Below are 25,123 nucleotides of genomic sequence, written 5' to 3'. Positions count from 1 at the left end.
AAAAAGGAAGAAGGAAAGAAGGAAGAAAGGAAGGAAGAAAAAAGGGAGAAAGAGAGAAAGAAAAAGAAAAATTGATAATGATTTAAGTAAGGAAGCATAGAGAGGGAATTCTAAAACTATATATATATATATTTTTATATATAGAAACCAGAGGGAATATATTAGTATTTTCTTGGAGGTTGAGGGGCATATTTTTTGTAAAGCAAGAATTAGAACAGTTAAGGATGGATATACACTTTTTGGCACATGTTTAATATTTTGAGATGTTAGCAAGAGGCAAGTGAAGTCCTCTTCAGATATTTTATTAATAGGGCAATCTTAGGAAACCTGATGGATTAGGGTCCAGACGGGAGACAGAAACCACCCTAGTAATTTGATAGAGAATATTTAATATAAATAATTTTAATTAGGTATAAAATTGCTGACTATTAAAAGAGAAAAGGAAGAATTCAAAGGTGTAAGAGAGGCGGCAACTGCCCGAAGCTGCTGCCATGCCACCCCTACAGCTGAGGGAACAAAGGAGCAAAGGAGGAAGGGTCCTGTAGATCGGAAAATGAGACTTCTGAGGAGAGGGCTCTTCTCCCCCACTGCTGGTGTGTCTGAGCTCAGGGAAGGTGACTCAGACCTCTGCAAAGGGGATATTGCTGCTCTAGGAACAACTTTTGCCATCATGGGGACAAAGCTTTGCGGAGGTGCTACTCGCAGGAACCACAAGCTGACAGAAATCCCCCAAGAAAACAACAAACCATGGGGCAAGTCCTGCCTTCCTCTTCCAATCTTGCATCCTCCCTCTAGCGCCCTCTATTGACAGAGTCTGTCGGGCAAAAGCCGCCAAAGCAGAAGTCTGCAGCTTCAGGTGCAGCATCTCAGAATACGGGAGAGTGGGGTTGCAGCTGAAAAATATCCTAATAACTGGCATAGTTCATATGTTCTGACATGGATTAAGTAAATGGATAATTGCAGGCAACACCTCTATTTAGAGTGAGCCACTTAGAGCCAAGATCCTTTCCTTCATTCTTGGATTGTGGAAATGGAAAAGCTCAATTCTGACAAAATCCAATTACCATCTTTGTATGCTTTTAAAGAAAGAGAACTATACTGACACTATGCATTGGTCAGAGTTTCTACTCTGCCTCTAGAGTATCTATGATGACCCTGAGCAAATTATTTACGTCGCTTAGGCTCAGGTTACTTTCTAATAACGTGAAACTATATCTTTTTTATTTTAAAAAGTTTTTTGAAGACCAAAATCAGATAATACCATGAAAGCATTTTGTGTCAACAAATCATTGGTTTCCTTTCCAAATCCAGATAGTTTCTAAGTAAGACAGGGTGAATTTCTACAACATCTCAATTCTATTTTCTGTTTATTCTTATGATAACTACATAAGAAGATGTTTATGTACATACTAAGTAAACCTTTTCCAGTGGACTTTAATCCCTGATTTTAATTTCTTTTCTTTCCAATGTGTGTTGCAAACATTGATGGATTTTATGGATTGATCTTGTATAGTATTGCTTAAAGTGCATCACTTTCTTGCCTGCCCACTGTTCAGTGACATCAGTCTACACTGCCCACATATATTGCGGTCACATGCTATTTAAGCAACATCTCATTACATCTTCATCCCCATCTACATTTCTAAAGTCTTTCTCCATAACATATTTTTGTATAATTGACAATTGACATAGCCTCCTTTGAGCTTCTACAAGAGAATGGTTTATTCTGCGTGAACATACTGCACGTGCATGTTTGTTAGAGAATCTTTTTATTCTGTAGCATATTAGGCATTTGTTTATAATAGTCTTCGTATGAGATTGTAAGCCTTTTGATATTAGAGGTCATTTTTGTATCAGTGCCTCTTACAGTGTCTTGCAGGTCATAAGCGCATAATAAATACTTGTTGCATGACATATTTGCAGGAGAAGATTTAGCAGAACTTTATGTTCAATTTGATATAAGGTATGAAGGAGACCAAGCAACCAAAGATGACTCATGTTTGTGAGCCTGGGAATGATGGGGACTTTTATGTAATACAGAAATTCAGAATGAATAATGGATTAGAGGAGGGTTTGGAACTCCATTTGTCAACATGTTCAGGTTTGGCTGTTAGGAGAATGCTTAGCTGAAGTGTTTTATTCAATTAAGAGAGTATTTTGAGAAATTTGGTAAAAAAAGCAATATTATAGAGTTATACCTTAGAGGTTGAAATTGAAACAAGGGCTTTATTTCCTGAGGGAGGAAGAATAGAAAGCCCTAGGGGAGTGTCATTCAACTAATAAAACTTATTGAACACTTACCATGTACAGAGATCCATTGGTGAATTCCACAGATAAGGTCCCCAACTGTTGCGAAGCTTACAGATTTACTGCTGTACATTGCTAGAGGCAAAACATAAAACAGGAATGGTCAGGTCGTTAAAAAATATTAAACCCACAGGTTGGTGTCTTTTCATATTCATCCATTCAACAAATGTTTGTTGAGTGCCATTCATAAACTAGTTGTTGGCCTGTATTCTTTGGGATAGAGCAACAAACAAATCAGAGAGCCTCAGAGACACTGCAATTTAGATTTAAAACCCTGGGGAACCAGCCAATGAGGGTGTTGAGACTGCTAGTGGCTGAGGCAATTTCAGCCTTCAATTGTGTCTTTGCCTGGGAAATTTCTTCTATTTGTCTTGGCCTTCTTATGAGCAATAATGCAGGTTCCTTAGCTTCAGATATATCTGACCTAACCCTCAATGCATGGGAGAGAGTATAGACACTATCTAGAAGGGTATTCCTAGCCTAACAAAGAGGGTGCCCTAGATCCAAGGGATTCCTGTCTTGAACTTGGTTCTGTGCAAACTTGTTTAACAATTCGGACTTTAGTGGAAAGCATTGTAAAGAGTTTTGGATCAGTACTAAAGAGGCTCACACTCAAGTCAACTTGACTGCCGGTTCATATGTCCCAACTCCAGTAAAAGAGCCCCTTCTTAGTTCAAGACCACCTACTTAAATAACTAGACTCTTAATTCATTTTCCTGTGTCTGGGTCCCTAAGATAAATTGCCTCTTTTTCCAAACACCACCTTAGGTGTTTGGTCCCCACGTCCAGCTGTAAGGGCATGCCAACTAGTGGAACTGCTTCTTATATGAAAGGCATAGATAACCAGCAGAGGAAAATCCTCAGCATCAAATTTTTATAAGGAAATAATGAAAATGATGTTTTGGTAGAGAACTTACACAAGTGTCCAGCCTTTCATTCAACATAGTAATTCAACAAGTATTTATTGAACACCTATTATATGTCGTGCATTGTTTTAGGGGCTAGAAATACAGTAATAACAAAATAGATTCTTTATCTTCATAAAACTTCCATTCAAATGGGTAGACAAACAATAAATAAATATAAAGAATAGATATAGAAGATAATGTCAGGTAATAATATGAGCTATAAAAAAATAAAGCAGAGTTAAGGAATAAGGAATGACAGCTGTTCTTTTGACACAAAGATATTTCTGAGGAAATAGTTTTTGAACAGAAATTGATTTATTCAAATGTCTTTCTTTTTAACTAAGCTCTAGAAACATAGGGATCAATAATAGGGACAAACATAGTCAAAGCATGTTGAACAACTGCTCAAGATGAGTCCAGGTGGTCTGATCCCCTGAGATGGAAAAAGATGTATTAAGAAGAGAATTTAAGACCCGTTGGCTTCATCAAGATATGTCAAGGAATATGTCACCTGTCACACGTGCCGATCACTGGACACAATCTTGCAAAAGGACACCTGACTCTATTTCTTACAGTGTGAAACTTGTCATTCTCGATGCTCTGTTGCCAGCATCAAAACTGGCTTCCAGGCTGTCACGGGCAAGCGAGCACAGCTCCATGCCAAAGCTAAATAATTTACTAATCACCACTGATTTTGCAAAGTGTGTTGTGGAGATTTGGCTGGACAGGTTTACCATCAGAGTGGATATACCACTGTATTAAAAACAAGATAGAAAAAAAAAAAAAAAAAACTAATTGCACAGAACTAATCCTGAAGTGGAGGGTGAAGTGGCACCAGATGGGGAGAAAAGCCATTGAACTATGAAGAAGCAAAGAAGGACATTTTGGGTTTCTATGTGGCTGTGGCTACAGAATATCCAAATAACAAGTCAGTTCATCAAGACGTTCAAATTAATGGTTACCTGAGGGGTTACAAGGACTTACTCCTTGATCAAAGTGACAATAAACCTCAGTAAAAATTATCAATTCATAAAAGCTTTTAAAACATTATACAATGAATGGTCATATGTGTGACCAAGGACTACAAAAAAGATTTTGTTTTTAGAAGTTCCAGTGATCATTTCTTCCTGGTGTTTAGCATTTACAATCCAATGAGCAACAAGCACTTTTTAAGCAGCAGTATGGTTGGAATCTAAAGCCCATTAAATCTCAGCTTGTGAGTGTCAGGTGTTTCCCTAATTAAAGTTTCACTCTACTTCTCAGTAAATACTTAATAGAGAAATAATGAGGTGAAACCCCAAATTACTAATACTTGAATATGAGTACTAAATATGCTTTGGCATGTATCCAAAATTTCATTCCGTGTCATTACTAAAACCGAATTAGTCTGGAGCATGTGGTCAGGAATGTCTTTAATGTCGGAGAGGGTACCAGAATGGGGTGCTACCTCACCGGTGATGCTGAGCTTATATGTCCTTGGCTGCCTTCTTTTCTTCTAATTCAAGAAGAATAGATTCTTGTTTTAAGGCTAGACAATATTACCTCTAAGATGGTTTTCAGTCTCAAGTTTCTTGTGCCTTTAAACTGTGTTCTTTGGAGCCCTCTGTGTTCCTGTGCGCAGCATCAAGCTCCAGCATGGACATTGCGGGGAGTGTTCTGGTCAGCAAGCATTTCAACCAACCTCTGCTTTTACCTCTTTTACATACTGGGGTTTGCAGTATATTTTCATTTGAAGAAAATGTTTTGTGTATAAAAGCAAAGTGGGGGCTTCCCTGGTGGCGCAGTGGTTGAGAATCTGCCTGCCAATGCAGGGGACACGGGTTCGAGCCCTGGTCTGGGAAGATCCCACATACCGCGGAGCAACTAGGCCCGTGAGCCACAACTACTGAGCCTGCGCGTCTGGAGCCCGTGCTCCGCAACAAGAGAGGCTGCGATAGTGAGAGGCCCGCGCACCGCGATGAAGAGTGGGCCCCGCTCGCCGCAACTAGAGAAAGCCCTCGCACAGAAACGAAGACCCAACACAGCCATAAATAAATTAATTAATTAAAAAAAAAAAGCAAAGTGTTTCGGGGACAAGGAAGATACAAATGGGGGTGGGTATATGGCAATGAATCTCCAGGAAAATGATTGATTTTTATTAATTATTGCTCTATCTTTCAACTTGATTTTTTGATTCCAGTGGTCTCTAACCACATTAAGATGTGGTTAGCTCTCTTACCTCTATTACTTGATTCATATTTAAATATGATATGTTGTATTACTCAGTTACCAATGCATGAGATCAGGGCAGGAATTCATGTTTTGAGGAAAGGCATGTTAATAAATACCTTCCATAAAAACAGCAATTTTCTGAGGAAAGAAATATTAATGTATCTAGGCATGGGATAATTAATATATCTTAAGTGGGATAATTAATATATCTCTGGAATTAGCTATGTATGATAGACCCTGATGTCTGTCAGCAAAACATAACCAAAGTCATTCCTAGGAATACATTAACTATGTTTAAAAAACATATTATGGAGACTCATTAATTTAGTGGGAAAGTTTCCTTCTTCATACTGACACAATACATTTAATTATTACAATGAGAATGCAAGGAAAATGGTATTTAAAGAGGGGAGTTAATGGGGTGAGGGAAATTGAGAATCCAGAATAATCACAACCGGAGACCAAATAAGGTAAAGCTTTTGAGTAAGCTACATTTTAACAACTATTTGATAGAACACCTTTTTAACACAAAAGTATTTAACTTGACATTAATTATTAACCTTAGGTTCTGTGCCTTTGAGAGAATATGGATTATAATGTGACATACATACTTGGGGAAATACAGAACAATGGCAGCGGTGGTAGGGACCTCTGACTTAAGAGGAAGATTGAAAAGTCATTGAGTTAGATGCCAAGAGATTGAAGTTTTGAGCGAATATTTACCAAACATTACTGACCATGGACAATTAACATTCTTTCTCTAGTGTTTCCATAGATTAAGGAAATTGAATTAGTGATTTCTAAAGCTGTTTCCAGTTATATAATTATATGAATTAAAACAAAATAGAAAGCTTAGAGTCATAACATGTTATTCCAAAGAATATATTTATGAAAAAACCTAGTTAAGATAAAAATAAATTTGATTTTATAGCAATCTCTGTGCAGAGGAAAAAAGATTCGAACGCTAGAAGATAAATAGAGGGAGTGATTGTCAGAGGTATTAATAAAAAAAAACTCTGAAAAGATCTGGCATTCATCAGGAAAATGGACACTGCTCCTCTCAAATGATTTTTGCTTGAGAAGAGAGTGGTCTTTTGCCCCTCATCCCTCTTTTTATTGACTTTAATAACTGGAATTTAAGTTCCACCAAATTTGAATTTGATTTTTAAAATTGTAAGAAAATTCCACTTCTCTAAATGCCTCCTTCCCTAAATCATCACTGTGTATGATAGTTCACCATTTGAGACATGTCTCAGATATTTGTTCCTATAATATAAAAAAAATCTGTTATCATAACTGAGGAAATTATTTTTTATCTAATCCTATTTTTGTATAGCCAAGAATAGGCAGTATTTTTTCTTTCAATGATACCAATTACTCTGTAATAAAAGGGCAACCATTTTGGTATTATAATTTGATGTTAAAGAAATATGTCAAGATTTTTTCTATTGCCCTATTCTACCAAACAATTGTTTCTGTCTGAAAAGCTAATAGTTTATCTTTATAATTTAAAATGCTTCACAGGGTTTTTGCTTATTGGTATTAACCCTGCTGTGTGAATTATATGTACTTGCCATATATGCTAATCTAGAACAACATATTACAACTTTAAAGTATTTTCAAGAAATATTTCCCCTTTCTTTTTCAAATATATTAGTATTTCTCAAATACTAACAATGATCTAACTTTTAGACATGACATTTTACCCTTCTGGAAAGCTATTCTAGTTTGGGATGCAAAAAAAATCAATGTTCATACTAACTTTTAATAATTTAGCAGTTATTTAGACAGCTAAGTTTTAATAGTGTTAATTGATTTATACTTTACACTATTTCCAGTGTGATCAAATACAAATTTTAATTTAGTAGGTAATGTTTCTGCAAACTTCCTCGTTAAAAAAAAAAAAAAGGATAATCTTTGTGCTTGCTTGAGATTATACTGAGACTTTTACTTGTTGGCTTTTCTTTGTTACAGGAATGGGTAGGGAACACGTATATAGTAAGCCTAGAATGGAACAGAATGAGCTATATGTTAAGAACTGTCCTGAGAAGCAGTCTGATTTCCTGGCCCTGTTGCCAAGGAGAATCATCTGGAGCCCTGGATAATGACTTTGGGGCTTAACAGTATAAAAGTTCGGGGCCGGCTAAGAGTAGCATAACATCTGAGGCCCTTCATGATCTGACACCAACTTATCATTTTGCTTACCACTTGTCATTTTGTTTGCCTCTTCACTATACTTGACTTTACATTCTTACTGCATGGGACCATTCACCATTTCCCAAACAAAACCATATTTTTACTAACTACAGGCACTTTGGCTTATACCATCATCCTGAAACACCATTACTTCTCCCTCTTCTCTCTCCAGGTGCTCAAATTCTAATTCTTCATGGCCTTGTGCTTTAAACTAACAAGTAGATATTCCATACACTGAAACAGCCCTTTGCAATGTTGAAGAGCCTTTCAAATCTATTACCTTATTTGAGTCTTACAAGAACCTTTTCAGGATTTTAGGTTACAATCAAATTAGTTTAAAATATAATTTTTCAGATGAGGAAAAAGAAAACATAGATGTGTTTTGACCAACTATAGATCACACAAATATTTGATGAAGAATTTGAACTTAAGTAATTTGTCTTAAAGCAAAGATTTTTTTTCTTCAATACCATACATAACCCCATGACATCTTTCATTTTACAGAATAATATAACTTAAGAATTGGAATAGCTCTGGTAAATTTAATTTAGTTAAATTTACTTTCTTGCTTTCACTTAATTTTTTTTTCTGATAGGCTTCCTTGAAAGGTAAAATGGCCCAAGGCTGTCATCAGTGAATTAGACTTCAAAAGGTATTCCTGGTTGAATATATACCAGGTCTGCACTTTATGCTATTGAGAACTGTGGCTTTGTGATTAAGTTTGTCACATGGTAACCGTGAAAAAGAAAACAGTCTCCATGAAGTTTCAACGTGATTGGCAAAGACTGGTTTTTGAAATAGCAATTTGCTGTTTCCATGTGATAGAACAACATTTTATTTATCCAGAAATGTTAAAACAAGCTGCAATTCCAAAGGGGTTAGGAATTATAATGTAGGGTAAGAATTGATTTGTCAAAAAGTGCTGATTCATATTTAGCATTTCACGAGAAACTTTGATTTTCCCAAAGTGATACATGAGCCTTCGGAACAGCTTTGCTCTACTCAGTCATCCGATTTCCCTGTGGTGCATACAGGCTTTGTGGTAAGTATTTTGATTCCCAAAGAAATGCCTTTGGGAAATGCCAGACCAGCACAAATCATAAAGCTTAAAAGTGCCTGAATCTCCACTATTACTATTACTACTGGGTGTCTTGCTGAAGTTTCTATACCTTTATGTACTGCAAAAAGTTGAAATGAATCAGAAAACTGTAGCTGGGGGTGAAGGAAAATAGAAGAGATTACATTTTGTCAATTCTTTTATTCTTTATCTCTAGCTTCTAGGTTTTGGACAAGTAGAGTGAGATGAAAAAACGTCCCTGCTGTCTTACTGAAAGACAAAGTCATGGTTCCTGGAGCTCAGGTACAAGACTTAGGTTGAATATGTCACAGTTAAATCTTGGGAATGACTTAGTTCTATGCTGGCAGAGAAAAATGCCGCTGTACATTTTTTAGGGTTTGCAAGTAGGACAAGAGAAAAAAAATTAAAATGACTTGAGGATTATTATGGCCACAGAGAAATTTGAGAGGGCAACTGCAAGTCTTAAGACTTGTATTTGATTATTTCCACTCTTGTTGCCATATATATTTTGAGGTTTGTTGAGCTATTCTTCACTGTGTGTTTGAGAAAAGAATGTTTTATAGGATTTATAGAACTTGGTTTGAATTATTGCTTCAATACTCTCTACCTCTGTAACTTGAGCCAAATCATGTAGTTCCTTTACTTATCTCTTTTCCTTTTCAATAGAACAAACTTGACAATATCTATCTTTTGTAACTCACAAAACTATTGTGAGGCTCAAATAAGATAATAAATAATGAAAGCCTTGATGTCTCATAAAGCAGTAAAGAAATGTAAGGAGTCATTGAGATTACATCATAGAAAGTGGGTCTAGCAAACCTTCAGTATTTTTTACATTCATGTAATCACATTGCCCTACCGTATTTTATGTAATAAGATTTCAGCTTTCAAAAGGCACACTCACAAAATTGAGAATCTGAGACTAGGACAGTAATCTGGCACTAGATTTTTCCTGGTGGTTTAGGATTTCACCAAAAGAGCATTAAGATTTCAGGTGTTTGTTTCACTTTGTTTATACTTTGGGTTGGGTACAAAGTTCCAAAGAGGTGTGCCATAGATACCCTTATAAACCCCCATAATCTGCTAGAAGGCCCTTCCGCAGGAACCAACTACAGAACAGTATGGCAATGCTTTTCTCCCTTCCTTCTTCCCTTCATTCCTGCCATAGGTAGCCATGTACTTACGATTTATCTATATGAACAAAGAAAATATTTATTCTAGTGCCCAAACTTGTTTGTAGAGGAAGTCAGAATTTCGTTATTAAGAGTTTCTTTTAAGTCTTCAGAAAATGATATATCTGATATCATTTAATTTTTCAATTTATACATTTCGTTGAAAACAACTCACTATACTGAAAGGGAAGCATCACTGAAATATGAATATGAGATTTGGTACACTAATTTTTAATTTGGCCATTCATCTCCTCGCTGAAGTGGGGGGACAGATGAAGATATCTGCTTAAAATGGACTAGGAAACCCCTTTATTCGGGCACTGGGTGTGAGAGGGGAAGGAGTCATCCTTTCTGTGGGCATGACACCTATGAAAACCCCTGTATCTGGCACTGGGGGTGGAGGGGAAAGTCTCCTCCTTGCCGGGGGCATCACACCATTGAAAAACCCTTTATTCTGGCACTGGTGGGGAAAGGTGAAATGATCCTCGAGCCCTGGGCCTCACACCTCCGGAAAACCCTTTATTATGTCACTAACGGTGAGAGAGGAAGGGCTCCTCTTTGATCTGGTCATCACACCTCTGAAAATGCCTTTATTCTGGCACTGGGGGTGAGAGGGGAAGGGCTCCTCCTGGCTGTCTGCATGACACCTATGAAAAGGCATGTTATCTAGCACTGGGTTAGAGGGCAAAGTCTCCTCCTTGCTGTGGGCATCATATCTCTGTAAACCCCTTTATTCTGGTTCTGGTGTTAACAGGGGAAGGGCTCCACCTTGCTGTGGCATCACATCTCCGAAAACACCTTTATTCTGGCACTGGGTGTGAGAATGGAAGGGCTTCCCCTAGTTGTGGGCATCAAACCAGGAAAATCCCTTTATTACGGTCCTGGGGGTGAGAGGGCAAGCGCCCCTCCTGCCTGTGGGCATTACAGCTATTAATTCCCCTGTATTCTGGCACTGGGTGTTAGAGGGAAAGGGCTCCTCCGTGCTGCGAGTATCACGGAAAGTTTGTTTATTCTGGAACTGGGGGTGAAAGTGGGAGGGCTTCTCCTAGCTGTGGGCGTCAAACTAGGAGAACCCTTGTATTCTGGCACTGGGGTGAGAGAGGAAGGGCTACTCACTGCTGTGGACAGCACACCTCAGAAAACCCCTTTAGTTCTGGCAATGGGGGTGAGAGGGGAAGCGCTCCTCCTTGTTTTGGGAATGACACCTCTGAAAACCCCTGACTCTGGCAGCGGGTGTGAGAAAGGAAGGGCTCCTCCTTTCTGTGAGCACGTAACTCTGAATACCCCACTATTCTCTCACTGGAGATGAGAGGGGAAGGGCTCCTCCTTTCTGTGAGCACGTAACTCTGAATACCCCATTATTCTCTCACTGGAGATGAGAGGGGAAGGGCTCCTCCTTTCTGTGAGCACGTAACTCTGAATACCCCATTATTCTCTCACTGGAGATGAGAGGGGAAGGGCTCCTCCTTTCTGTGAGCACGTAACTCTGAATACCCCATTATTCTCTCACTGGAGATGAGAGGGGAAGGGCTCCTCCTTTCTGTGAGCACGTAACTCTGAATACCCCATTATTCTCTCACTGGAGATGAGAGGGGAAGGGCTCCTCCTTTCTGTGAGCACGTAACTCTGAATACCCCATTATTCTCTCACTGGAGATGAGAGGGGAAGGGCTCCTCCTTTCTGTGAGCACGTAACTCTGAATACCCCATTATTCTCTCACTGGAGATGAGAGGGGAAGGGCTCCTCCTTTTTGTGGGCATCACTCCCCTGAAAACCCCTTTATTCTCGCACTGCTGATGAGAAGGGAAAGACTCCTCCTTGCTGTGTGCCTCACACCTCTGAAAAACCCTTTATTCTAGCACTTGGTGTGAGAGTGGAAGGGTTCTTCCTTGCTGTGGGCCTCACACCTCTGGAAACAACTTTATTCTGGCATTAGGTTGCCAGGCACATTATTATTCTGGCACAGACGAATGGATAAAGAAGATGTGGTACATATATATGATGGAATATTACTCAGCCATAAAAAGGAATGAAATTGGGTCATTTGTAGAGACGTGGATGGATCTAGAGACTGTCATACAGAGTGAAGTAAGTCAGAAAGAGAAAAACAAATATCATATATTAATGCATATATGTGGAACCTAGAAAAATGGTACAGACGAACCAGTTTGCAGGGCAGAAATAGAGACACAGATGTAGAGAACAAACATATGGACACCAAGGGGGGAAAGCAGTGGGGGGTGGGGGTGGGGGTGTGATGAATTGGGCGATTGGGATTGACATGTATACACTGATGTGTATAAAATGGATGACTAATAAGAACCTGCTGTATAAAAAAATTAAATTAAATTAAAAAAAAATTTTTTAAAAAAGAAAAGAGACCAGAGAGCTAGTTCTTTCTCTCTCTCTCTCATTCTCTCTCTCCTTCTCCCTCTCTGCCCACCATGTAAGGATACAGCATCTGTTAACCAGGAAGAAGGTGTTCACCAAGAACCTGACTGCACTGGAAACTTGCTCTTGAACTTCCAGCTTTCAGTCCAGAACTAAGAGAAATAAATATTTGTTGTTTAAGCCATCCAGCCTATGGTAATTTTGTCATAGCAATCTGGATGAACTTGTGTCGGTTGCAGTTGACCTCAATTTCCAATTCGATGATCTGTTTTGGGTTTCATTCTATTGATACATATCATTAGACCCTACTGATCAACCCCTAAAACTCTCCTCTACATATCATCCAGGACACTACTCCCCAGGTCTTACATCACTCTCTGATCATCCTTCTCAGTCTCTGACCAACTCCTTTTCCTTTACCTGCTCCTTAAACTGACAATGGGTTCCACCATCATCTACTCCTTTTCTTGTTCTGTTCTGCTAATGAGGTGATATTATTTTCTGTCATAATTTCAGCTGTTACCCATATGCTTCTGATTCCAGATCTATATTTATCACCCTAACGTCTACCTTACACTTATATTTCCAACTGGATATATTTATTATTTCTCCCTGGATACCCTTCCAGCATCTTATATCTACCAATAAGAATCGAACTTATTATGCCCCAAATTCACCAAAAGAATGAATTAAATAAATGGAACAAAATTAAGACATACCACTAGATCTAAAAAAAAAAAAAAACTATTTACAGAAGTATAAAAAAAAAAGAAAGATTCAAAAAGGACATGGAAAAATAATATGAGGAAATACAGAGGCAAATTTTAAAAAATCAAAAAATGTGAAACTATCTGGGAAATAGTCTTCAATGTTTATTTCATATGCTAAGTACACACAGACATACACACACATACACAATCAAAATGTTAGCATCGGGCATTAAATATGCTTAAGATGGCACTTTCACCTTGTCTTAGTAATCAAGGAAAAGATCTGGATTTTCTTAGAGCTGACTAAAAAGTTATTATAGAAAAGACTCAACATAGATGATTTTTAATCATTCCTTTATAAACTCTGTATTTCTTAGCTAATGTAACTCCTTGATTTTATGCCCACTTCTTTTTTCATTTTTATTTTTAATTTTTTAAACATCTTTATTGGAGTATAATTGCTTTACAATGGTGTGTTAGTTTCTGCTTTATATCAAAGTGAATCAGTTATACATATACATATATCCCCATATCTCCTCCCTCTTGCATCTCCCTCCCACCCTCCCTATCCCACCCCTCTAGGTGGACACAAAGCACTGAGATGATCTCCCTGTGCTATGCAGCTGCTTCCCACTAGCAATCTATTTTACTTTTGGTAGTGTATATATGTCAAAGGTATTCTCTCACTTCGTCCCAGCTTACACTTCCCCCTCCCTGTGTTCTCAAGTCTACTCTCTACGTCTGCATCTTTATTCCTGTCCTGCCCCTAGGTTCTTCATAACCATTTTTTTTTAAGACTCCATATATATGTGTTAGCATATGGTATTTGTTTTTCTCTTTCTGACTTACTTCACTCTGTATGACAGACTCTAGGTCCATCCACCTCACTATAAATAACTCAGTTTTGTTTCTTTTTATGGCTGAGTAATATTCCATTGTATATATGTGCCACATCTTCTTTAGCCATTCATCTGTCGATGGACACTTAGGTTGCTTCCGTGTCCTGGCTATTGCAAATAGAGCTACAATGAACATTGTAGTACATGACTCTTTTTTTTTTTAATTTTTTTTAAAAATTAATTTATTTATTTTTGGCTGTGTTGGGTCTTTGTTTCTGTGCGAGGACTTTCTCCAGCTGTGGCAAGCGGGGGCCACTCTTCATCACGGTGCACGGGCCTCTCACTATTGTGGCCTCTCCCGTTGCGGAGCACAGGCTCCAGACGCGCAGGGTCTGTAGTTGTGGCTCACGGGCTTAGCTGCTCCGCGGCATATGGGATCTTCCCAGACCAGGGCTCGAACCCATGTCCCCTGCATTGGCAGGCAGATTCTTAACCACTGCGCCACCAGGGAAGCCCCACATGACTCTTTTTGAATTATGGTTTTCTCAGGGTATATGTGCAGGAGTGGGATTTCTGGGTCATATGGTAGTTCTATTTTTAGTTTTTTAAGGAACCTCCATACGGTTCTCCATACTGGCTGTATCAATTTACATTCCCACCAACAGTGCAAGAGGGTTCCCTTTTCTCCACACCCTCTAAAGCATTTATTGTTTATAGATATTTTGATGATGGCCATTCTGACTGGTGTGAGGTGATACCTCATTGTAGTCTTGATTTGCATTTCTCTAGTGATGTTGAACGTCCTTTCATGTGTTTTTGGATTGGGTTGTTTGTTTTTTTGATATTGAGCTGCATGAGTTGCTTGTAAATTTTGGAGATTAATCCTTTGTCACTTGCTTCATTTGCAAATATTTTCTCCCATTCTGAGGGTTGTCTTTTCCTCTTGTTTATGGTTTCCTTTGCTTTGCAAAAGCTTTTAAGTTTCACTAGGTCCCATTTATTTATTTTTGTTTTTATTTCCATTTCTCTAGGATGTGGGTCAAAAAGGATCTTGCAGTGATATATGTCATAGAGTGTTCTGCTTTTTTTTTTTTTCTAAGAGTTTTATAGTGTCTGTTCTTACATTTAGGTATTTAATCCATTTTGAGTTTATTTTTGTGTATGGTGTTAGGGAGTGTTCTAATTTCATTCTTTTACATGTAGCTGTCCAGTTTTCCCAGCACCACTTATTGAAGAGGCTGTCTCTTCTCCATTGTGTATTCTTACCTCCTTTATCAAAAATAAGGTGACCATATATGTGTGGGTTTATCTCTGGGTTTCTATCCTGTTCCATTGATCTATATTTCTGTTTCTGTGACAGTACCATACTGTCTTGATTCGTGTAGCTTTGTAGTATAGTCTGAAGTCAGGGAGCCTGATTCCTCCATCTCCGTTTTTCTTTCTCAAGATTGCTTTGGCTATTCAGGGTCGTTTGTGTTTCCATACAAATTGTGAAATTTTTTGTTCTAGTTCTGTGAAAAATGACATTGGTAGTTTGATAGGGATTGCATTGAATCTGTAGATTGCTTTGGGTAGTATAGTCATTCTCACAATGTTGATTCTTCCAATCCAAGAACATGCTATATCTCTCCATCTGTTTGTATTGTCTTTAATTTCTTTCATCAGTGTCTTATAGTTTTCTGCATACAGGTCTTTTGTCTCCTTAGGTAGGTTTATTCCTAGGTATTTTATTCTTTTTTTTACAGTGGTAAATGGGAGTGTTTCCTGAATTTCTCTTTCAGATTTTTCATCATTAGTGTATAGGAATGCAAGAGATTTCTGTACATTAATTTTGTATCCTGCTACTTTACCAAATTCATTGATTAGCTCTAGTAGTTTTATGGTAGAGTCTTTAGGATTCTCTATGTATATAGTATCATGTCATCTGCAAACAGTGACAGCTTTACTTCTTCTTTTCCGATTTGGATTCCTTTTATTTCTATCTCTTCTCTGATTGCTGTGGCTAAAACTTCCAAAACTATGTTGAATAATAGTGGTGAGAGTGGGCCACCTTGTCTTGTTCGTGATCTTAGTAGAAATGGTTTCAATTTTTCACCATTGAGAACGATGTGGGCTGTGGGTTTGTCCTATATGACCTTTATTATGTTGAGGTAAGTTCCTTTTATGCCTACTTTCTGGAGAGTTTTTATCATAAATCAGTGTTGAATTTTGTCAAAAGCTTTTTCTTCATCTATTGAGAAGATCATATGGTTTTTATCCTTCAGTTTGTTAATATGGTGTATCACATTGTTTGATTTGTGTATATTGAAGAATCCTTGCATTCCTGGGTTAATCCCCACTTGATCATGGTGTATGATCCTTTTAATGTGCTGTTGGATTCTGTTTGTAGTATTTTGTTGAGGATTTTTGCATCTATGTTCATCAGTGATATTGGCCTGCAGTTTTCTTTTTTCGTGACATCTTTGTCTGGTTTTGGTATCAGGGTGATGGTGGCCTCGTAGAATGAGTTTGGGAGTGTTCCTCCCTCTGCTGTATTTTGGAAGAGTTTGAGAAGGATAGGTGTTAGCTCTTCTCTAAATGTTTGATAGAATTTGCCTCTGAAGCCATCTGGTCCTGGGTTTTTGTTTGTTGGAAGATTTTTAATCAGTCTCAATTTCAGTGGTTGTGATTGGTCTGTTCATATTTTCTGTTTCTTCCTGGTTCTGTCTCGGAAGTTTGTGCTTTTCTAAGAATTTGTCCATTTCTTCCAGGTTGTCCATTTTATTGGCATATAGTTGCTTGTAGTAATCTCTCATGATCCTTTGTATTTCTGGAGTGTCATTTGTTACTTTCCTTTTTCATTTCTAACTCTATTGATTTGAGTCTTCTCCCTTTTTTTCTTGATAAGTCTGGCTAATGGTTTATCAATTTTGTTTATCTTCTTAAAGAACCAGGTTTTAGTTTTATTGATCTTTGCTATTGTTTTCTTCATTTCTTTTTCATTTATTTCTGATCTAATCTTTATGATTTCTTTCCTTCTGCTAACTTTGGGTTTTTTTTGTTCTTCTTTCTCTAATTGCTTTAGGTGTAAGGTTAGGTAGTTTATTTGAGATGTTTCTTTTTTCTTAAGGTAGGATTGTATTGCTATAAACTTCCCTCTTACAACTGATTTTGCTGCATCCCATAGGTTTTGGGTCATTGTGTTTTTACTGTCATTTGTTTCTTGGTATTTTTTTATTTCTTCTTTGATTTCTTCAGTGATCTCTTGGTTATTAAGTAATGTGTTGTTTAGCCTCCATGTGTTTGTATTTCTTACAGATTTTTTCCTGTAATTGATATCTAGTCTCATAGCGTTGTGGTTGGAAAAGATACTTGATACAATTTCAATTTTCTTAAATTTACCAAGGCTTGATTTGTGATCCAAGATATGATCTATCCTGGAGAATGTTCCTGAGCACTTGAGAAGAAAGTGTATTCTGTTGTTTTTGGATGGAATGTCCTATTAATATCAATTAATTCCCTCTTGTTTAATGTATAATTTAAAGCTTGTGTTTTCTTATTTATTTTCATTTTGGATGATTGTCCATTGGTGAAAGTGTGGTGTTAATGTCCCCTACTATTATTGTGTTACTGTTGATTTCCCCTTTTATGGCCGTTAACATTTGCTTTATGTACTGAGGTGCTCCTCTGTTGGGTTCATAAATATTTACAATCGTTATATCTTCTTCTTGGGTTTACCCCTTGATCATTATGTAGTGTCCTTCTTTGTCTCTTGTAATAGTCTTTATTGTAAAGTCTACTTTGTCTGAGAATTGCTACTCCAGCTTTCTTTTGATTTCCATTTGCAGGGAATATATTTTTCCATCTCCTCACTTTCAGTCTGTATGTGTCCCTAGGTCTGAAGTGGGTCTTTTGTAGGCAGCATATATATGGATCTTGTTTTTGTGTCCATTCAGCCAGTCTATATCTTTTGGTTGGAGCATTTAATCCATTTACATTTAAGGTAGTTATCAATATGTGTATTCCTATTACCATTTTCTTAATTGTTTTGGGTTTGTTATTGTATGTCTCTTCCTTCTCTTGTGTTTCCTGCCTAGAGAATTTCCTTTAGCATTTGTCTTAAATCTGGTTTTGTGGTGCTGAATTATCGTAGCTTTTTCTTGTCTGTAAAGTTTTAATTTCTCCATCAAATCTGAATGAGATCCTTGCTGGTAGAGTAATCTTGGTTGTAGGTTTTTCCTTTCATCACTTTAAATATGTCCTGCCACTCCCTTCTGGTTTGCAGAGTTTCTATTGAAAGATCAGATGTTAACCTTATGGGGATTCCCTAGTATATTATTTGTTGCTTTTCCCTTGCTAATTTTAATATTTTCCTTTGTATTAATTTTTGATAGTTTTATTATTATGTGTCTTGGCATGTTTCTCCTTGTATTTATCCTGTATGGGACTCTCTGCACTTCCTGGACTTGATTGACAATTTGCTTTCCCATATTAGGAAAGTTTTAAACTATAATCTCTTTAAATATTTTCTCAGTTCTGTTCTTTATCTCTTCTTCTACTGGGACCCCTATAATTAGAATTTTGGTGCATTTAATGTTGCCCCAGATGTCTCTTAGACTGTCCTCAATGCTTTTCATTCTTTTTTCTTTATTCTGCTCTGTGGCAGTTATTTCTACTATCTTATCTTCCAGGTCACTTATCCGTTCTTCTCCCTCAGTTATTCTGCTATTGATTCCTTCTAGTGAATTTTTAATTTCATTTATTGTGTTGTTCATCATTTTTTGTTTGCTCTTTAGTTCTTCTATGTCCTTTTAAAGTGTTTCTTATATTTTCTCCATTCTATAAAACGATTTTGGATCATGTTTACCATGAATTCTTTTTCAGGTTGACGGCCTATTTCCTCTTCATTTGTTTGTTTTGGTGGGTTTTTACCTTGCTCCTTCATCTGCTGCGTATTTCTCTGTCTTCTCATTTTGTTCAACTTACTGTGTTTGGGGTCTCCTTTTTGCAGGCTGCAGGTTCATAGTTCCCATTGTTTTTGGTGTCTGTCCCCCGTGGGTAAGGTTGGTTCAATGGGTTGTGTAGGCTTCCTGGTGGAGGGGACTGGTACCTGTGTTCTGGTGGATGAGGCTGGATCTTGTCTTTCTGTTGGGCAGGACCATGTCCAGTGGTGTGTTTTGGGGTGTCTGTGACCTTATTATTATTTTAGACAGCCTCTCTGCTAATGCGTGGGGTTGTGTTCCTGTCATGCTAGTTGTTTGGCATAGTGTTTCCAGCACTGTAGCTTGCTGGTTTTTTAGTGAAGCTAGGTCTTAGCATTGGGATGGAGGTCTCTGGGAGAGCTTTCACTCTTTGATATTATGTGGGGCCAGGCGGTCTCTGGTGGACCATTGTCTGAACTCAGTTCTCCCACCTCAGAGGCTCAGGCCTGACACCTGGCTGGAGCACCAAGGCCCTGTCAGCTACACAGCTCAGAAAAAAGAGAGAAAAAAAATAAAGAAAGAATAAAAAATAAAGTAAAATAAATACTGTTATTAAAATAAAATATAAAAAAATATTAAAAATATAAAAATAAAACAGTAATAAAAAAAGAAAGAGAACAACCAAACCAAATAACAAATCCATCAATGATAACAGGCACTAAAAACTATACTAAAAACAAACAAACAAAAAAGGACAGATGGACCCTAAGACAAATGGTAAAAGCAAAACTATACAGACAAAATCACACAAAGAGACATACACATACACACTGACAAAAAGAGAAAAAAGAAAAAATATATATATTTAAAAAAATGGAGAGAACAACCAAATCAGTAAACAAATATACCAATGATAATAAGTGCTAAATACTAAACTAAGATAAACATAAAACCAGAAACGAATTAGATGCAGAAAGTAAACCTCAAGTCTACAGTTGCTCCCAAAGCCCACTGCCTCAGTTTTGGGATGATTCATTGTCTATTAAAGTATTCCACAGATGGAGGGTACATCAAGTTGACTGTGGAGATTTAATCTGCTGCTCCTGAGGCTGCTGGGAGAAAGTTCCCTTTCTCTTCTTTGTTCACACAGCTCCCGGGGTTCAGCTTTGGATTTGGCCCCGCCTTTGCGTGTAGGTCGCCTGAGGGCATCTGTTCTTCTCGCAGACAGGGCGGGGTTAAAGTAGCAGCTGATTAGGGGGCTCTGGCTCACTCAGGCCGGGGGTGGGAGGGGTACGGAATGTGGGGCTAGCCTGCAGCAGCAGAGGCCAGCATTGCACCAGCCTGAGGCACGTTGTGTGTTCTCCTGGGGAAGTTGTCCCTGGATCACAGATCCCTGGCAGTGGTGGGCTGCACAGGCTCCTGGGGGGAGGGGAGGTGTGGATAGTGACCTGTGCTTGCACACAGGCTTCTTGGTGAGTGCAGCAGCAGCCTTAGTGTCTCATGCCTGTCTCTGATGTTCGTGCTGATGGTCGCAGTTCGTGCCCATCTCTGGAGCTAGTTTAGGTGGTGCTCTGAATCCTCTCTCTTCGCGCACCCTGAAACAATGGTCTTTGCCTCTTAGGCAGTTCCAAACTTTTTCCCGGACTCCCTCCCGGCTAGCTGTGGCACACTAGCCCCCTTCAGGGTGTGTTCACGCAGCCAACCCCAGTCCTCTCCCTGTGGTCTGACCTCCGAAGCTGGAACCTCAGCTCCCAGCCCCCTCCCGTCCCAGCGGGTGAACAGACAAGCCTCTTGGGCTGGTGTGTGCTGGTCGGCACCGATCCTCTGTGCAGGAATCTCTCCACTTTGCCCTCTGCACCCCTGTTGATGTGCTCTCCTCCATGGCTCTGAAGGTTCCCCCCTGCCAACCGCCCATCCCTGCCAGTGAATGGGCTTCCTAGTGTGTGGAAACTTTTCCTCCTTCACAGCTCCCTCCCAGAGGTGCAGGTCCTGTCCCTATTCTTTTGTCTCTGTTTTTTCTTTTTTCTTTTGCCCTACCCAGGTGCATGGGCAGTTTCTTGCCTTTTGGGAAGTCTGAGGTCTTCTGCCAGTGTTCAGTCTGTGTTCTGTAGGAGTTGTTCCACATGTAGATGTACTTTTGATGTACCTGTGGGGAGGAAGGTGATCTCCACGTCTTACTCCTCTGCCATCTTGAAGGTCCCCTGTATGCCCTTTTTGGCCAACCGAATAATAATTGGTGATATGGAGCAGCCTTTCATTGCTGTAATCCATAGTAAGTTTATCTGTAGAACGTGAACCCAAACCTGTTGACACCATCTATTGTATATTTTACGTTGCAGTATAGTTTCCAGTAATTTGGTAAGGTTCTGAGTAAGAAGAGCTCATGAACTCGTTGGCAAGACTATGTGAAAGCAATTTCTTGTCCTCAATGGCCTCATTTTTTAAACTTTGGTTAAAGCCTATTTTGAAGAGGGATAAGGTCTGCAGAAGAAGATCATTGACTAAATGGGTAGTTAGTGTGCTGTTTTTATCTAACAAAAGCTGCAATTTAGATCTACAAGCTATAAAATATAATTCTGGACATCTTGAATATGAGACGTAGTAAGTTCCTAGAAGATGTGGAATATGGATGCTTAATGGACTTAGAGCCCACCAGTGTCATGTTCATGGGGACTCAAAGAATTCTTTTTTGATAAACAGTTACTGAAAACAATACAAACTTCCAGTAGCAGAGGTTCCTAGTTGAGCCCAAACTGAGTTGACATATAGCAGGGTATTTGCGTTTGAGGACTAAAATCTCTGAAGAGAGCAGGCTTCCTCCTTTCCTACCTTCATCTGTCCTTTTCATAAAGTGAAACAAAGGAAAGATGAGGAAATGGGAGAATTGACATAGGTTCTATCTCCCCACTCAAAATGGATTTAATGCCCAATAAAGTAAAAGATTAGTTTTGAAGTTGAAGAACATACCTTTATAAAATATTTTATAAGTCTCTGGGTATTAATTCCTAGTTCAGATGACAAAATATGACTCACTTGAAAGAGGATGTTCTCTCTTTTATATGAGGCCAAACATACTAGAGTATTCTCCTAGAAGACTTATTTTCATGGCGGTTTCTTAGAGAGCAGAGATTGATATGAAAATGGGTTATATGAAGCAAGAGAATAAAAACATTGGGACCATCTCATGATGATTATTGCTGACTTTCATTGTGAGACACTCATTTAGGAGTCCTTGAAGGAGAAATAAGAGTCAGGACAGGAAGGGGAGGTGTGTATGTGAAAAGAACTGGAATTTTAGTTTATTGATGAGTATAGAACTTCATTAATAGCTATAGTCTGAAGAGGCCTGGAAGCATTGTTAAACACTTAAAATACAGATTTTTCTTAGGCACAAATGGGTCAGCAGGATATTGTTGAAGTTTTCTACTATTTTAGAATGATGAGAGTGCTTGAACTGTTAGAGGTTAAAAAATAAACAAAGAATCTTAGTTCTTCTGTTTGAGAATATTCCGAACAAAATGAGAAGAGACCATTCTACTCATTAACTAAATATCTATTTGTTTACTTCTCTGAGTAGAAGATTGATCTTTAGGCTGGACCAAATAGAACAAACAATCTAAAAGAAGAATTCTGCCCAAGATAGGTAAAACAACAATAGCCAGTTATTTTAAAAAAAATTTAGGTTCCCAGTTGTATAAAATTATCAAATAATTTATTGAGGATGTGTAGAGAATCAGGTGGATGTTTGAAAACTGGGTTTATCTGGAGTAGTTTATGACTAAATGCACTGAAGAAGAGCCATCTCCTAGAAATCATAGAGAACTCAATAGAGAAGGGCCCTAAACATCAGGTCTGAGCTCCTTTCAGACATGGGGAAACTAAACCAAAGAGAGGGAAGTTAATTTGGCCCACGTGACTCCTAAACAGAAGTATCAAGCTCTATTGATTCTGCTTAATTCTTTTTTTTTTCTCTGTCGTATTCTTATTCTTAGGAAAATAATTCCAAAGATGCTATTAAAAGATAAAATATACAAATTCCTAAAATCAAAGCTAATCATATTGATGCTACAGTGGGGCAACTGATCATTATGGAAAGAATTTAATTTGGTAGATCTAAAAATTACTATCTCATTGACACTTCTAATTTTGACTTAAACAGCAAATAGTCTGTATCTGTCTCTAAAAAGTGTATCACCTATATAACTGCTAAACCAAATGGTAAGGATAACTTTTCATCACATTAAATAAAGAAAACTGGAGATGGATCAGATTTATTTATGAACTTTATAACACAAAATAAGAACTAGCAAGTTAGGGATGTAGATGCTTTTAGAGTTAAATCCTGTGTTAAATCCTATGAAGGAATAAAACAAAAGGAGAAATCAGTTTGCTAGAGAAGAGCTATTAATTGGTTAAAAGGCATTTGACACTAGGAGCAAAAAGAATGTAGTTAGTATAGGATTTTCCTTTACTTGAATGATATATTTCCTTGCTGCTTTAATAATAACGTTGAAGTAATTGTATTTCTTCAGGAATGTTTTATGCAAAAGATGTTGCTCAATATGAATGCCTATTAATAGTCTATAGCTCATAAAGCAATAACTTATCTTGGTACATCAACAGAAGGAGTATAAAATTGTATAGTAAAACCTTCTGGTTGGACTGGCTATCAAGGAACATAGTTTATGGCTTTGAAAATGGAAAATGAATTTATAGTTTGAAGTGCAAAAAAGATAAGCTTGTATCTGAATATTTTGTCCTCAATTAACTGATAGCATGTTTTCTATTTTGGGTAAAAGTCTAGAATAAAGTTTAATATATATTATAAAAGACTGTCTTACATATACATAAAAATCAAATTATTATAGAGGCCTGATCTGTGCTTTGACAAATTTATTAAAAGTATTCTTCAGTTTAAATTCTATTGACCAAATGTAAACATTATGTGCCAAACATGGTCACAGGGACTATTGAGAATCCAACTATGGTGACTACCCCTGAAGGGTTTATCATCTATAGGAAAAAAATTGAGCCATTTGTTGAGACATGGATGGATCTAGAGACTGTCATACAGAGGGAAGTAAGTCAGAAAGAGAAAAACAAATATCGTATATTAACGCATGTATGTGGAACCTAGAAAAATGGTACAGATGAGCCGGTTTGCAGGGCAGAAGTTGAGACATAGATGTAGAGAACAGACATATGGACACCAAGGGGGGAAAACTGCAGTGGGTTGGGGATGGTGGTGTGCTGAATTGGGCGATTGGGATTGACATGTATACACTGATGTGTATGAAATTGATGACTAATAAGAACCTGCAGTATAAAAAAACAAACAAACAAAACAACTAATACTAAACTTTCATTGGGTTATTTGTATGGAAATATGTTAATATAAATGTTTCAGACATTACATGAAATTTCTAAAAATCTTATATGTTCTGGTATAATGTTATAAGTCATAATCCTAGTTATTACTTTAAAATGTATATCTCAGAAATAACTAATTTTCTTGTCAACTGCATTATTATGAACTTTCATCAAATCTTTAACTGTGGTCATTTTTAAGTCTTTTGTCATTTACAGACAGTTCTGGGTGTACTCTGATGCTTTTGCAAATATGTTCCTATAAAAGGGTTTCATCTTCAAGAAATTCATGGAAAAGACTCTGACAAGTACAGGTTTCTGGTAACTGACTGTACTGCTGAACTGAATGAATAAGCATTTTCAGAACTCTAATGAAAAACTGATGAACTCATAAAAGTGCTAACAAAAGATCAAGATAAGAAAAAATTAATTACATGGGACTGAGTGAACTGATGAGGATGAGTACAATTTTTGTGACTTTCTGTTTGAATTAAAAAAAAAAAATCCCACAAGGACTCAGAGGCAAAGAATATACAAATCAATTTTCACTGCAAAGTAAAGGAGCTGTTACAGTGGAGGATTACTGGACTGAATGTCAATATTATGACATAGTATGAGTGTGTTTCATGTTTGGTAATTGCAATCATTGTTGCTTTTGTTGTGGTCATCCATGTACAATGCTTGGTGTCAGTCTACTTATCTCTTGTAAAAATAAAATACAGTGTGTGTGTGGAAAAAAAAAGAAAAAAGAAGGCTACAGGAAAAAAACAAAAAAACAAAAAAACAAAAAAACACCTGCTAACTGACATAAGGTTGACAATGATCTGTTGAAATAGATGTACAGATGGTACTATCTAAGGACAAAGAAGGATTAACCTCAACTTGGGTAGCTTGGAAAGGCTTTAAAAAGTGGTTTGAAAAGTCAATTCTGAGGCAGGATGTGAACAGAGCATTCCAGAAAGGAGAACAAATTATGTCCAGAAACAGAATGTTAAGAATAAACTTGGAGACAAAGAAAGTAATTGGATGAGGCTACAGAACTG

This window comes from Balaenoptera musculus, chromosome 4 (assembly GCF_009873245.2).
Source record: "Balaenoptera musculus isolate JJ_BM4_2016_0621 chromosome 4, mBalMus1.pri.v3, whole genome shotgun sequence".
NCBI lineage: Eukaryota > Metazoa > Chordata > Mammalia > Artiodactyla > Balaenopteridae > Balaenoptera > Balaenoptera musculus.
Note: the sequence above shows the minus strand (reverse complement) of the source record.